Here is a 14028-nt window from a genome sequence, read left to right on the forward strand (position 1 = left end):
CTGCAGAGGGGAGGGGCTTCTAATATATTTATCATATAGCATTAATATATAACATTATATTATATGATCATATCTGCAGAGAGGAAGGGGTTCTAATATCATAGCATTATATAATATGGTGTCTGCAGAGGGGAGGGGTTATAGCATATGATATAACCCTATATATTAATATATAGCATAATATCATATCAGAGGGGAGGGTTTATAATATTATACAGTGTCTGCAGTGGGGAGGGGCTTCTTATATTAATATAGAATTCTATTTATCATATATAATTAATAACATTATATTATATGATCATATCTGCAGAGGGGAGGAGTTAAAGTATTACTATAGAATTCTATTTATCATATAGCATTATATATCTGAAGAGGGGAAGGGGTAATAATATATCATTATATCATCATATAGCATTATATTACATAATATCTGCAGAGGGGAGGGGTTATAATATTATATCATCATATATGTCTATAGAGGGGAGGGGGTTGTAATATCATATAGCATCATAATCTATCTGCAGAGGGGAGGGGTTATAATACTATGTCACTGTATTATACCATCGCATATTATTATATATCACATGACCTCATATCATATTGTCATATCTCATTACAGTATATAATAATTGGTGTTATTATATATCATTATCAGACTTTCACATTTCCATTTTGAATGAAATTACAACTTTCTGATTTGGACTGACGATTTGAGTACTAGACGCTAGTGAAGGGCCCGTGGCCAGAAGGGCCCTGCAGTTCCTTTTGTATGGGGCCTACTAAAATAAAAACAGCAACCTGTATCATGGCTGGCAGATGAGCTTATAGGGGTGCTCAGGAGTAGGAAACCATGGCTGCCTTTTTCCAGAAACAGCGCCACCAGCATCCATGGGTTGTGTCTGGTATTGCAGCCTAGATGTGGCACTGTTTTGGGAGAAGGCAGCCATGTTCATGTAATATAATGTGTACTGGTGACCTGATATTCTGATTCTGCTGCGTCTCTGCATAGGGATTAACCCTTTCATTGGCGCTAACCTCCAGGGGGATTGTCCGCCAGGCCCCCTGTGTAGTATATAAGAACACATATCAGATAAATCCTAAATGAGATGGCCTCTGATGTCTGGATGAGTCAGGTGTGTGTACATCTGGGGCATATATATATATATATATATATATATATATATATATATGTATATATATATAGTAGATATATATTTATGTATATATATGTGTATATATATATATATATATATATATATATATATATATATATATATACGTCAGTGCTTGGTGTTCTGGAGCTGCAGTCGGGTCACATGATCCATGTAGTACACCTTACATTAGACAGTACTACCAAGCATTGCACAATGTCTCCATTGACTTCTATGTCACATTTCACTTTTAGCTGCTGTGCTGCAATGTGTCAGTAAATAAAGTGCTGCTCTCTGGAGGTTCCTGCTCAGACTATAGGTATCTATAGGGGTGCAGGTAAAGCTGATGGACACCATGTGACTATGGCTCTCTGGGGACGCCCCTATCCCACCACCAGGATGCTACAATTGCCCTGGCTTTGATTTGAGGAGGGGGAGCGTGAGATTGAGGAAGCCTCTAGGTAGTCGCAGAACGTTTTCAGCAGAATTCAGTAGGGGGGGTTGTTCCCGCTGCCATCTTGGAGAACTAAGCACTGGATGATGGAGAGATCAGGCCTATTTCTATGGGATTCGGATCATTTTCCAGGGCAAAGGTCACACCGAATACTGATGGGATTTACATTTCTCTTTTCTTCTTTCACAAAAATAACCTATTAACCCTTCTATTCCTGAAAGCATTCTTACTCTGCAGCATTATTTTTTTTCCCCAAATTTGCGCCTAAAACTTTTGCACAGTACTGTAACCATATTAGGATCTTCTTGCTATATTGTGTGATTTTTCTAATGTAGGTGCAATAAAGGTCAAGTCTTAGGAAGAAGACCTAAGAGGTGGAAGTGTGGAAGACAACCCCATGACTGTGCCCTGACCTACTGAGAGCGGAGGGCGTCTCTGCCCCTCACTACACCCTTTCTAAGGATATTTGGTTTTAATGGTTCCTTGGACAGATGGGTGATGGGAATCTTGATTTGTCCTAGTCCCTATAGAAAGGAGAGCTCAGTACAGCTCCATAGTGGCCATGACGCAGAAGAGTATGGTCACCCTCCTTCTTGGCCCCACAGTACACATAGGCGCTGACTTTTTGGCACATTGGGCCCCTGCTGGCACCAGATCTCACCTAACGTTTGCTGATTTAGGAGTTTTTTGTCATTTGATAGCTCATTGCTGACTTGCGCCCATCCTTGTGGTTGTTCTGCTGTCTATGTTAATGCTACATTGGACGTTCTTCAATAATAATATGTTACATCCTCATTGTGCACCCGCCGCACCGTCACCTCCGAGGCACGAGCTTCTGCTGTCTAAAATTAGTCACAAGGTCGCGGATCTGAGATACAGTCCTATGAAAAAGTTTGGGCACCCCTATTAATCTTAATCATTTTTAGTTCTAAAAATTTTGGTGTTTGCAACAGCAATTTCAGTTTGATATATCTAATAACTGATGGACACAGTAATATTTCAGGATTGAAATGAGGTTTATTGTACTAACAGAAAATGTGCAATATGCATTAAACCAAAATTTGACTAGTGCAAAAGTATGGGCACCCTTATCATTTTATTGATTTGAATACTCCTAACTACTTTTTACTGACTTACTGAAGCACAAAATTGGTTTTGTAACCTCACTGAGCTTTGAACTTCATAACCAGATGTATCCAATCATGAGAAAAGATATTTAAGGTGGCCAATTGAAAGTTGTTCTCCTATTTGAATCTCCTCTGAAGAGTGGCATCATGGGCTACTCAAAACAACTCTCAAATGATCTGAAAACAAAGATTGTTCAACATAGTTATTCAGGGGAAGGACACAAAAAGTTGTCTCAGAGATTTAACCTGTCAGTTTCCACTGTGAGGAACATAGTAAGGAAATGGAAGACCACAGGGACAGTTCTTGTTAAGCCCAGAAGTGGCAGGCCAAGAAAAATATCAGAAAGGCAGAGAAGAAGAATGGTGAGAACAGTCAAGGACAATCCACAGACCACCTCCAAAGAGCTGCAGCATCATCTTGCTGCAGATGGTGTCACTGTGCATCAGTTAACAATAGAGCGCACTTTGCACAATCAGAAGCTGTATGGGAGAGTGATGAGAAAGAAGCTGTTTCTGCAAGCACGCCACAAACAGAGTTGCCTGAGGTATGCAAAAGCACATTTGGACAAGCCAGCTTCATTTTGGAAGAAGGTCCTGTGGACTGATGAAACAAAGATTGAGTTGTTTGGTCATACAAAAAGGCGTTATGCATGGCATCCAAAAAAACCAGCATTACACGAAAAACACTTGCTACCCACTGTAAAATTTGGTGGAGGTTCCATCATGCTTTGGGGCTGTGTGGCCAATGCCGGTATCGGGAATCTTGTTAAAGTTGAGGGTCGCATGGATTCCACTCAGTATCAGCAGATTCTTGAGAATAATGTTCAAGAATCAGTGACGAAGTTGAAGTTACGCCGGGGATGGATATTTCAGCAAGACAATGATCCAAAACACTGCTCCAAATCGACTCAGGAATTCATGCAGAGGAACAATTACAATGTTCTGGAATGGCCATCCCAGTCCCCAGACCTGAATATCATTGAACATCTGTGGGATGATTTGAAGCGGGCTGTCCATGCTAGGCGACCATCTAACTTAACGGAACTTGAATTGTTTTGTAAAGAGGAATGGTCCAAAATCCCTTCATCCAGGATCCAGGAACTGATTAAAAGCTACAGGAAGCGACTAGAGGCTGTTATCTTTGCAAAAGGAGGATGTACTAAATATTAATGTCACTTTTCTGTTGAGGTGCCCATACTTTTGCACCGGTCAAATTTTGGTTTGATGCATATTGCACATTTTCTGTTAGTACAATAAACCTCATTTCAGTCCTGAAATATTACTGTGTCCATCAGTTATTAGATATATCAAACTGAAATGGCTGCTGCAAACACCAAAATATTTAGAACTAAAAATGATTAAGATTAATAGGGGTGCCCAAACTTTTTCATAGGACTGTATATTTAGTTATTTGACTTCTGATCTATAAAATAGAACTTTGACCTATTGGCAATTGCAAGTGATTATATCGCCATCTACATCCCTCCAGCCTGACAATAGTGCAACCGCTGTGGCTGGAAAGTGGATATTGATATGGATTACTAAATGTACGGAACTGCCTGATGGTCGCCGGATGTCGGTATTATTTGACTAGTGGCCTGGTATTACTTATAACATACTGACATGGTATATCGGTATTATTATATACTTTGCATGGTATGTTGGTATTATTAATATATACTGAGCACAGTATTGCTATTAGTATACTCTGGGCACGGTATGTTGCTATTAAACACTGAGCATGGTATGTTGTATTATTAATATAAACTGAGCACGGTATTGCTATTATTATATTCCGGGCACAGTATGTTGCTATTATACACTGAGCATGATATGTTGCTATTATTATATACTCAGCACGGTATGTTCATGTTATTTGAAAACTCTACACAGTTATTGTAGACCGAGAACTATATGTCAGTATTACTGTCTTGAACACTCTATGCTGGTATTTTATACTGAAGAGTGTATGTCAGTATTATTTGAGTATTATTTCCTAGTATTAGTAGTATACAGAGCACTATATATTTATATTATTTGAGCGCTCTATGTAGGTATTATCATCTATGGAGCACCCTATGTTGTCATTATTTGAGTGTTGTTTTATGGTATTAGTAGTATACAGAGCACTATAGGTCAGTATTATTTCAGCACTCTATGTTGGTATTAAAATATATGGAGCACTGTATGTTGGTATTAGTTGAGTGATGTTACCTGGTATTAGTAACATACAAAGCACTATATATCAGTATTATTTGAGCACTCTGATTTAAGCTGTTTTGTTTATTATTATAAACCTTGTATATTGCTATTACTTAAGCACAGTATTATTTGAGCACTCTATGTTTGTATTGTTATATATTGAGCACCGTATGTCAGTATTATTTGAGTATTGTTTCCTGGTATTAGTAGCATACAGAGCGCTATATATCAGTATTATTTGAGCACTCTGATTTAAGCAGTTTTATTTATTATTATAAACCTTGTATATTGCTATTACTTAAGCACTGTATGGCAATATTTGTTGGCATTGTGTAGTGCTGCTGCTTAGACATTTTACGGTATATTGTTTTTGCAGTGTACATAGATGGAGGCACTATATATCATTGCTATTCAGATGGCTGTATGGCACTATTACGTGAGCGCTATATTTCCAGCACTGTATTGAATAGTTATTTGTGCACTGTATGGCGGTACATATGGGGTACACCACAAGCTCACCATCCTGTGGGGCTCAGTACTTATTTCTTGTCTCGCTTCTTGGCCTTGAATGTGGATTTTTTTTTTAATCCGTTCCTTGAGTAATTTTTTGTTGTTGCTTTTCTGACAATTTTCAGTATTATCTAATCTGATAAATACAGGAGGAGATGATGTCACCGTGGAAGGATCGCCACGTAATATTTACAGGGTACACGGAGCAGATTTGTCATTATCGCTTATTAGGCATTAGTAAATATGCGCCGCGTTCCATCGGAGTTAGCCCAGTGCGTAGATTTAACCCTTATTACTGGAAAGTCAGATGAGTAGCGTTCTGCGGCTTCTTCTCCCCCGCAATCTCTCCGACTAAAAATAGAGACATCACTTCCCTTTCTATTCGTCTTCTGTGAAATGCTTCTCGTTGCCGAGCGCGGGACGTAGACCGCTCCTTCTCCATCTCCTGTTTTCGGCTGAAATTCGCCGTCACAGGTATTTTTAACCTTTAAGAATTTGCCGTCTCAGCCCCGCCATCATTTTCCTGCCAGTAAGGAGCTTTCTCGAAATAATAAAAATCCAAAACTGACCTTATAGAGACACGACATTCAACAACCAAAACTTTATTGACAAGGATGACGTGTATCTAAGCTTCTCCTATCATGGCTGATACTATCTAAGTCGGTGTATCTAAGCCTATCCTGTGTATCCTGTGTATTTGCTGAGCAAGTGTATCTAAGACCAGTGTGTGTGACACTATCACGTATCTAAGCCTTTTGTGTGTGAGTAAGCGTATCTAAGTCTATCACAGATCACATGCTATCTGTTGGGCAGATATCTGTTGAATACACTTGATCAGCAGATTGTATCACACATGACAGGCTCGGATACACGGAATTAGCAGACAACATCAGATACAGTAGTCTTAGATACAGTCGCCGACAGTATCACACATAATGGGGCAGATTTATTATAAGGCCTAGTTCACACGGAGTTTTTTGGATCGGAACCTGAGGCGGAGGCTGCCTCAGGTTCCGATCCATAAAACGTGTTGCAGAACTGAAAGCCGGTGCACGGCACCGGCTTCCAGCTGCGCACCTGCCTCCGGATCAGGCTCAATGAATGGGCCGAGTCCGGAAGAGGGAGTGTCTTCAGGCTGACTCGCGAGGCGACTCGGCCGAAGAATGAACACCTTTTTTCCGGGAGGCGGAAGAAACGGCTCCCGGAAAAAGCTCCTGCGCAGCTCCCATTGATTTCAATGGGAGCCGTCTTTTTGGTCCGGGTTTTGAGGCGTTTACGGCCTCAAAACCCTGACCAAAAACTCAGTGTGAACTAGGCCTTATAATAAATCTGCCCCGTTATGTGTGATACTGTCGGCTGAGTAAATGTATCTAAGACTATCGTATCTGCTGTCTGCTAATTCCGTGTATCTAAGCCTGTCACGTCCGATACAATCTGCTGATCAAGTGTATTTAACGATAAGGCGAAACGCAGCTAATAAACCCTGTGGAGAAAACCTCTTTGTGTTTTTTTTTCTGCAGTCTTTTTTCATTGAGTTTTTCTCCGTTTTCCCCTCATCTTCCCCCTATTATATCTGTAGGTTAAACACTCGCTGAACATGTCGCGGTCTTGAAAACATCTTTTCTGCGGTTCGATTTTCCACAATGTGCGAATGAGATGAGAGAAATGGTAACCAAAAAACATTAAATGTCCTCAACGTGGGGCCTAGGACTCTGTTCACACCATGTTTTTTACATTCCTGTAACAGATGCCAAAAACGGATGCAAAAAGTGTGATGTGAATAGAGCCTTAGACTGCTGTGTGATACTTGCTGTTAATCTGCTGTATCTAAGCGTTGTTATGTGATTACTATTTGCTGAGCGAATGTATCTAATCACATTTGTTGTCTGCTGAGCGTTGTATCTAAGTCTATTGTGTCATAGGTGTATCTAAGCCAGTTATGTCTGGTAAGCTTGTGTACCCTGCCTATTATGTATAATACTGCTGAGCGGTTGTATCTAATCTAGTCAATGTATCTAAATTTATGATGTTTGATACTCAACATGTTGAATCTAAGCCTATCCTGTGAGATATAATCTGCTCCTGTATCCCCTTTCTGGCTTCAGGGAAAGTTGGGTAGACGCCAAACAGGGGTTGTAATGGCAGCTAGTCTTATAGTAATCACCCAGCTTTCCCACCTGTCGCCAGGTGCAGCAGAGGCCTCGCCCACATACAGTAATAAGAGCCGTGTGGGCGCCATCACCTGTTTACATTACATGAGGCAGGGGCTGGGTGGACGGCGAGGATTAGGCGTGGATACGTTTATTATGATGGATACCGCCTGGACTGCTCCCTGTCCGCCCCCATCTCCGGGGCCCGGCCCTCCTCACAGGCTCGCCCTCCATGAGTGGGCACACGCCACTGTACAAGGACCATTCAGCATCAGGCCGCCATTATTCATACCTGCAGGTTAACCCTTATTGTGTCAGGGAGTAAGGAGTTCACCATATAGGGGCCCCGTGGGCAAGAGAGAGATGATAGGATTAGATACACAGTTCAGTATACAGTATCACACAGTAGGATTAGATACACAGCTCAGCAGACAGTATCACAAAGGATAGGATTAGATACACAGCTCCGCAGACAGTATCACACAGTAGGATTAGATACACAGCTCCGCAGTCAGTATCACACAGGATAGGATTAGATACACAGCTCAGCAGAGAGTATCACACAGTAGGATTAGATACACAGCTCAGCAGACAGTATCACACAGGATAAGATTAGATACACAGCTCTGCAGACAGTATCATACAGGATAGGATTAGATACACAGCTCAGCAGACTGTATCACACAGGATAGGATTAGATACACAGCTCAGCAGACAGTATCATACAGGATAGGATTAGATACACAGCTCAGCAGACTGTATCACACAGGATAGGATTAGATACACAGCTCAGCAGACAGTATCACACAGGATAAGATTAGATACACAGCTCAGCAGACAGTATCACACAAGATAGGATTAGATACACAGCTCAGCAGACAGTATCACACAGGACAGGATTAGATACACAGCTCAGCAGACAGTATCACACAGGATAGGATTAGATACACAGCTCAGAAGACAATATCACAAAGGATAGGATTAGATACACAGTCCCGCAAACAGTGTCACACAGGATAGGATTAGATACACAGCTCAGCAGACAGTATCACACAGGACAGGATTAGATACACAGCTCAGCAGACAGTATCACACATGATAGTATTAGATACACAGCTCAGCACCACTCTGGGCCTATTTAACCCTGTCCTGTCCGGTCACTAGAGATCATCCTGGGATACACTGCACTCCACGCTGATAATATTTCCTTACAATGTCTGAGATTCCTTCTGAGGACAAGAAAGGCGATTATGTCTGGAGATGGCGGCCAGTGGATGAGGGGCAGCGTGGAGGGCTTGGCGGGGGTCCAGGAGGAAGCGGCAGCTCTGCAGCCAGTACATCGTGTCCTTACATTCTGCTTTCATACAGAACCTCCAGTTTATTTTTATTGGGGGTTTGTTATTTCTCTTCTCTCCTTTAAAGGGTCTCAGAAGGAAACTCACGAGATCGGCTGGTCCCGGTGACCTCGGCTGCTCCTGGAGGTGTGAACACAATTCCAGAGGTTCAGTAACTCCACCTTCAAGGGTCCTCATCCTTAGACACTTATGGCATATACACGGAATGGGGGGTCCCCCGACTAAGAGAAGACCACTCCACCTGGCCACCTCAGGGCAAGAGACCCCCATTCTGGAGTTAGGTTGAGGTCCAATGTGTGAAATACACTGTTAACTCTTCATGGGACTGCAGGACTGACACATACCCTGTCCATGGTCTATAAAGATCATAGAGGATGGTGCGGGGCTTGTTCAGCCAGGAAGGATGTGCCCTGAGTCTTGGGGGTCCCAGTGGGCTCTTCTGGCCCCTTCCCCTCGCTTCTAGGGGGTTATTGAATATGATAAGACTGATAGAGGATGAGGCTGGATACAATGTACGAAAGAAACAGACAATACTGATACATTGCATCCTGAGCAGGGGCGGAGCATAACACAGGGGATCAAATATACACCAGAGCCAGAAGCCCTATCAAGCTCCGCCCCCTCGGACCCTGCCACGGGTATAACAGAAGGAATCATTGCTGCCTATCCTGGACCACCAGGGATCTTACCATTTTCCCTATTCCTAACAAAGAAGAATCCATTAAACCCCTCCAAACTCTTGAACATCAGGATTATAACTGTAACCCCATCATTGCCCTAGACCTCCAGGGTTACTACCATTAACCCCTTCATCCAACTAGACCACCAAGGATGCTACAAAAATCCTAGTGCTAAACCTAATCATGAAGATAAGATAATCCTTTAATAGTCCCACATTGGGGAAATTTCAAATTTTTTTTTATTTTTTAGATAAGATAAGATGAAGGATATTACTACTAAACCTCTTCCTAAGGTGTAACACCAGGGATGATTCAATTAACCCCTTCACCCCACTAGACTGTTTAAGATGTTGACATTATCCCCTTCACTACCCTGGACTACCCAGTGTCTTGCCATGAATTACCCTAAACCACCATGATACTAATAGGAGGTGATGATGTCACTATGGAGGATGAGACAGTTATGGGGGATGTTGGAGGGTCAGGCACTTATAGGGGTACCTGAAGCTAAGACACTTATGTTAACATGTTCAGCACTTTTGGGGTCCCACCTGTCGCTCTTACAACCTGATAAGTGGCCTGGTGGGCGTTTGCCCCTATTCTCCCCTCCTCAGGTTCAGCAGTAATCTATTTCCATACATTGGTGTATGGGACTGACGTGTAGAAACGTGAGGTCGCGTGCTGTATTAGGGTTATTACATACCTGCCGCATAGTTTGTATACCATTGCTGTGACTGTCGGGCCGCTCCACCCACATGACATACCGCAGCCCTGCACTCCACATGCATTTCCTCTGAATACGCTCATTAAGATTCTGCTTAATGATTGGACGAACAGGATAAACCGGACGCATCACACACGGTGCAATAATAGCGCTGGAGGTTGTCAGGAGGACTGGAGGAGCCATTGGAAGTCGCCCTTAAAGGGACAGTATCAGCAAAAACCCCTCATCTATTTACAGGGTCATCTGGGTCCTTATTATACATGCGTATAATTTCTGATGATGTCATCAGGTTTGCATCAATAACTGTATGACAATGGTAATCGCTTCTATGTGAACAGGGTCTAAGGAAGCTCTCTAGCTCCATACGCACACAACATGGGTTCTGTATGATCCCATAGTAAGGAAACCATACAGTCAGGGGCATAGCTATAGGGGGTGCAGAAGTAACAGACCCGGAGAGGGCCCCAAAGATCCCTAAGCCACATAAAATATACCACTATTCTAAGTGGCACGAGATAGGGGCCCCGTTACAGATTTTGCATTGGGGTCCACTAGTTTCAAGTTACACCCCTGCATACAGTCTATGGACCCAGCAGTGTATATAAGAGCTTAGGGACTATTCACACAGTGCAGTTACATTGTTGATTTAGCACAGAATCTGGAATCGCTCAGAAGGTATACATGTATTCTTATGGATACAGGGTAATATTTGGTCACCTTAGTTCTGACATCTTCTGCAATCCTTCAGTTCGCACCTCAGAAGAGGAAACAATGATAATAGAACAGGTCCTTGTGTGAGCGGGAAGTGTCACATTGTAACAACCTGCCAGCTCCGAGGTGGTAAGACGCCTCCTGATACATGAACACAATAATCACCCCCTGAGGGTCTGAGGCCGGGATATTGTGTGACTCTATATCTTGTGTTACCCCCAGGACTCCCCTATAGGTCGCGACTGCTCCTCCACCTGTAAACCGTACCCTGGAGAAAAATATTCTCAATTTATCTTATTTCATTCAGGATTCTTTGAGATGCTGAGAAACTACAACTCCCAGCAGGCCCTGACACTCTGCAGTTACTCCAGTCATCTCCTTATTAGAGATGAGCGAACAGTGTTCTATCGAACTCATGTTCGATCGGATATTAGGCTGTTCGGCATGTTCGAATCGAATCGAACACCGCGTGGTAAAGTGCGCCATTACTCGATTCCCCTCCCACCTTCCCTGGCGCCTTTTTTGCTCCAATAACAGCGCTGGGTAGGTGGGACAGGAACTACGACACCGGTGACGTTGAAAAAAGTAGGCAAAACCCATTGGCTGCCGAAAACATGTGACCTCTAATTTAAAAGAACAGCGACGCCCAGCTTCGCGTCATTCTGAGCTTGCAATTCACCGAGGACGGAGGTTTCCGTCCAGCTAGCTAGGGCTTAGATTCTGGGTAGGCAGGGACAGGCTAGGATAGGAAGGAGAAGACAACCAACAGCTCTTGTAAGAGCTAAATTCCAGGGAGAAGCTTGTCAGTGTAACGTGGCACTGACGGGCTCAATCGCCGCAACCCAGCTTTCCCAGGATCCTGAATGGAATACACTGTCAGTGTATTCCCGTATACCCGATATATACCCCGATACCCGTTCCAACGGTGTGCCCCCCCACCTTCACCCCAGAAATACCCTGCAAGTCCCCTAGCAATAGAATTGGGGCTATATACACCCACAATTTTTACTACTGGTATACAGTGCCATTGTCTGACTGGGAATTCAAAGAATATATTGGGAATACAAATACCCTCATTTCTTGCTACTGCCATATAGTGCCAGTTTCTGACTGGTAATTCAAAGAATATATTGGGGTTACGTGCACCCACAATTTTTACTACTGGTATACAGTGCCATTGTCTGACTGGGAATTCAAAGAATATATTGGGAATACAAATACCCTCATTTCTTGCTACTGCCATATAGTGCCAGTGTCTGACTGGGAATTCAAAGAATATATTGGGGTTACGTGCACCCACAATTTTTACTACTGGTATACAGTGCCATTGTCTGACTGGGAATTCAAAGAGTATATTGGGAATACAAATACCCTCATTTCTTGCTACTGCCATATAGTGCCAGTGTCTGACTGGGAATTCAAAGAATATATTGGGGTTACGTGCACCCACAATTTTTACTACTGGTATACAGTGCCATTGTCTGACTGGGAATTCAAAGAGTATATTGGGAATACAAATACCCTCATTTCTTGCTACTGCCATATAGTGCCAGTTTCTGACTGGGAATTCAAAGAATATATTGGGGTTACGTGCACCCACAATTTTTACTACTGGTATACAGTGCCATTGTCTGACTGGGAATTCAAAGAATATATTGGGGTTATAAATACCCTCATTTCTTGCTACTGCCATATAGTGCCAGTTTCTGACTGGGAATTCAAAGAATATATTGGGGTTACGTGCACCCACAATTTTTACTACTGGTATACAGTGCCATTGTCTGACTGGGAATTCAAAGAATATATTGGGGTTATAAATACCCTCATTTCTTGCTACTGCCATATAGTGCCAGTTTCTGACTGGTAATTCAAAGAATATATTGGGGTTACGTGCACCCACAATTTTTACTACTGGTATACAGTGCCATTGTCTGACTGGGAATTCAAAGAGTATATTGGGAATACAAATACCCTCATTTCTTGCTACTGCCATATAGTGCCAGTTTCTGACTGGGAATTCAAAGAATATATTGGGGTTACGTGCACCCACAATTTTTACTACTGGTATACAGTGCCATTGTCTGACTGGGAATTCAAAGAATATATTGGGGTTATAAATACCCTCATTTCTTGCTACTGCCATATAGTGCCAGTTTCTGACTGGTAATTCAAAGAATATATTGGGGTTACGTGCACCCACAATTTTTACTACTGGTATACAGTGCCATTGTCTGACTGGGAATTCAAAGAATATATTGGGGTTATAAATACCCTCATTTCTTGCTACTGCCATATAGTGCCAGTTTCTGACTGGTAATTCAAAGAATATATTGGGGTTACGTGCACCCACAATTTTTACTACTGGTATACAGTGCCATTGTCTGACTGGGAATTCAAAGAATATATTGGGGTTATAAATACCCTCATTTCTTGCTACTGCCATATAGTGCCAGTTTCTGACTGGTAATTCAAAGAATATATTGGGGTTACGTGCACCCACAATTTTTACTACTGGTATACAGTGCCATTGTCTGACTGGGAATTCAAAGAGTATATTGGGAATACAAATACCCTCATTTCTTGCTACTGCCATATAGTGCCAGTTTCTGACTGGGAATTCAAAGAATATATTGGGGTTACGTGCACCCACAATTTTTACTACTGGTATACAGTGCCATTGTCTGACTGGGAATTCAAAGAATATATTGGGGTTATAAATACCCTCATTTCTTGCTACTGCCATATAGTGCCAGTTTCTGACTGGTAATTCAAAGAATATATTGGGGTTACGTGCACCCACAATTTTTACTACTGGTATACAGTGCCATTGTCTGACTGGGAATTCAAAGAATATATTGGGGTTATAAATACCCTCATTTCTTGCTACTGCCATATAGTGCCAGTTTCTGACTGGTAATTCAAAGAATATATTGGGGTTACGTGCACCCACAATTTTTACTACTG

The sequence above is a fragment of the Leptodactylus fuscus genome, chromosome 3, assembly GCF_031893055.1.
Source record: "Leptodactylus fuscus isolate aLepFus1 chromosome 3, aLepFus1.hap2, whole genome shotgun sequence".
NCBI classification, from domain to species: Eukaryota; Metazoa; Chordata; class Amphibia; order Anura; family Leptodactylidae; genus Leptodactylus; species Leptodactylus fuscus.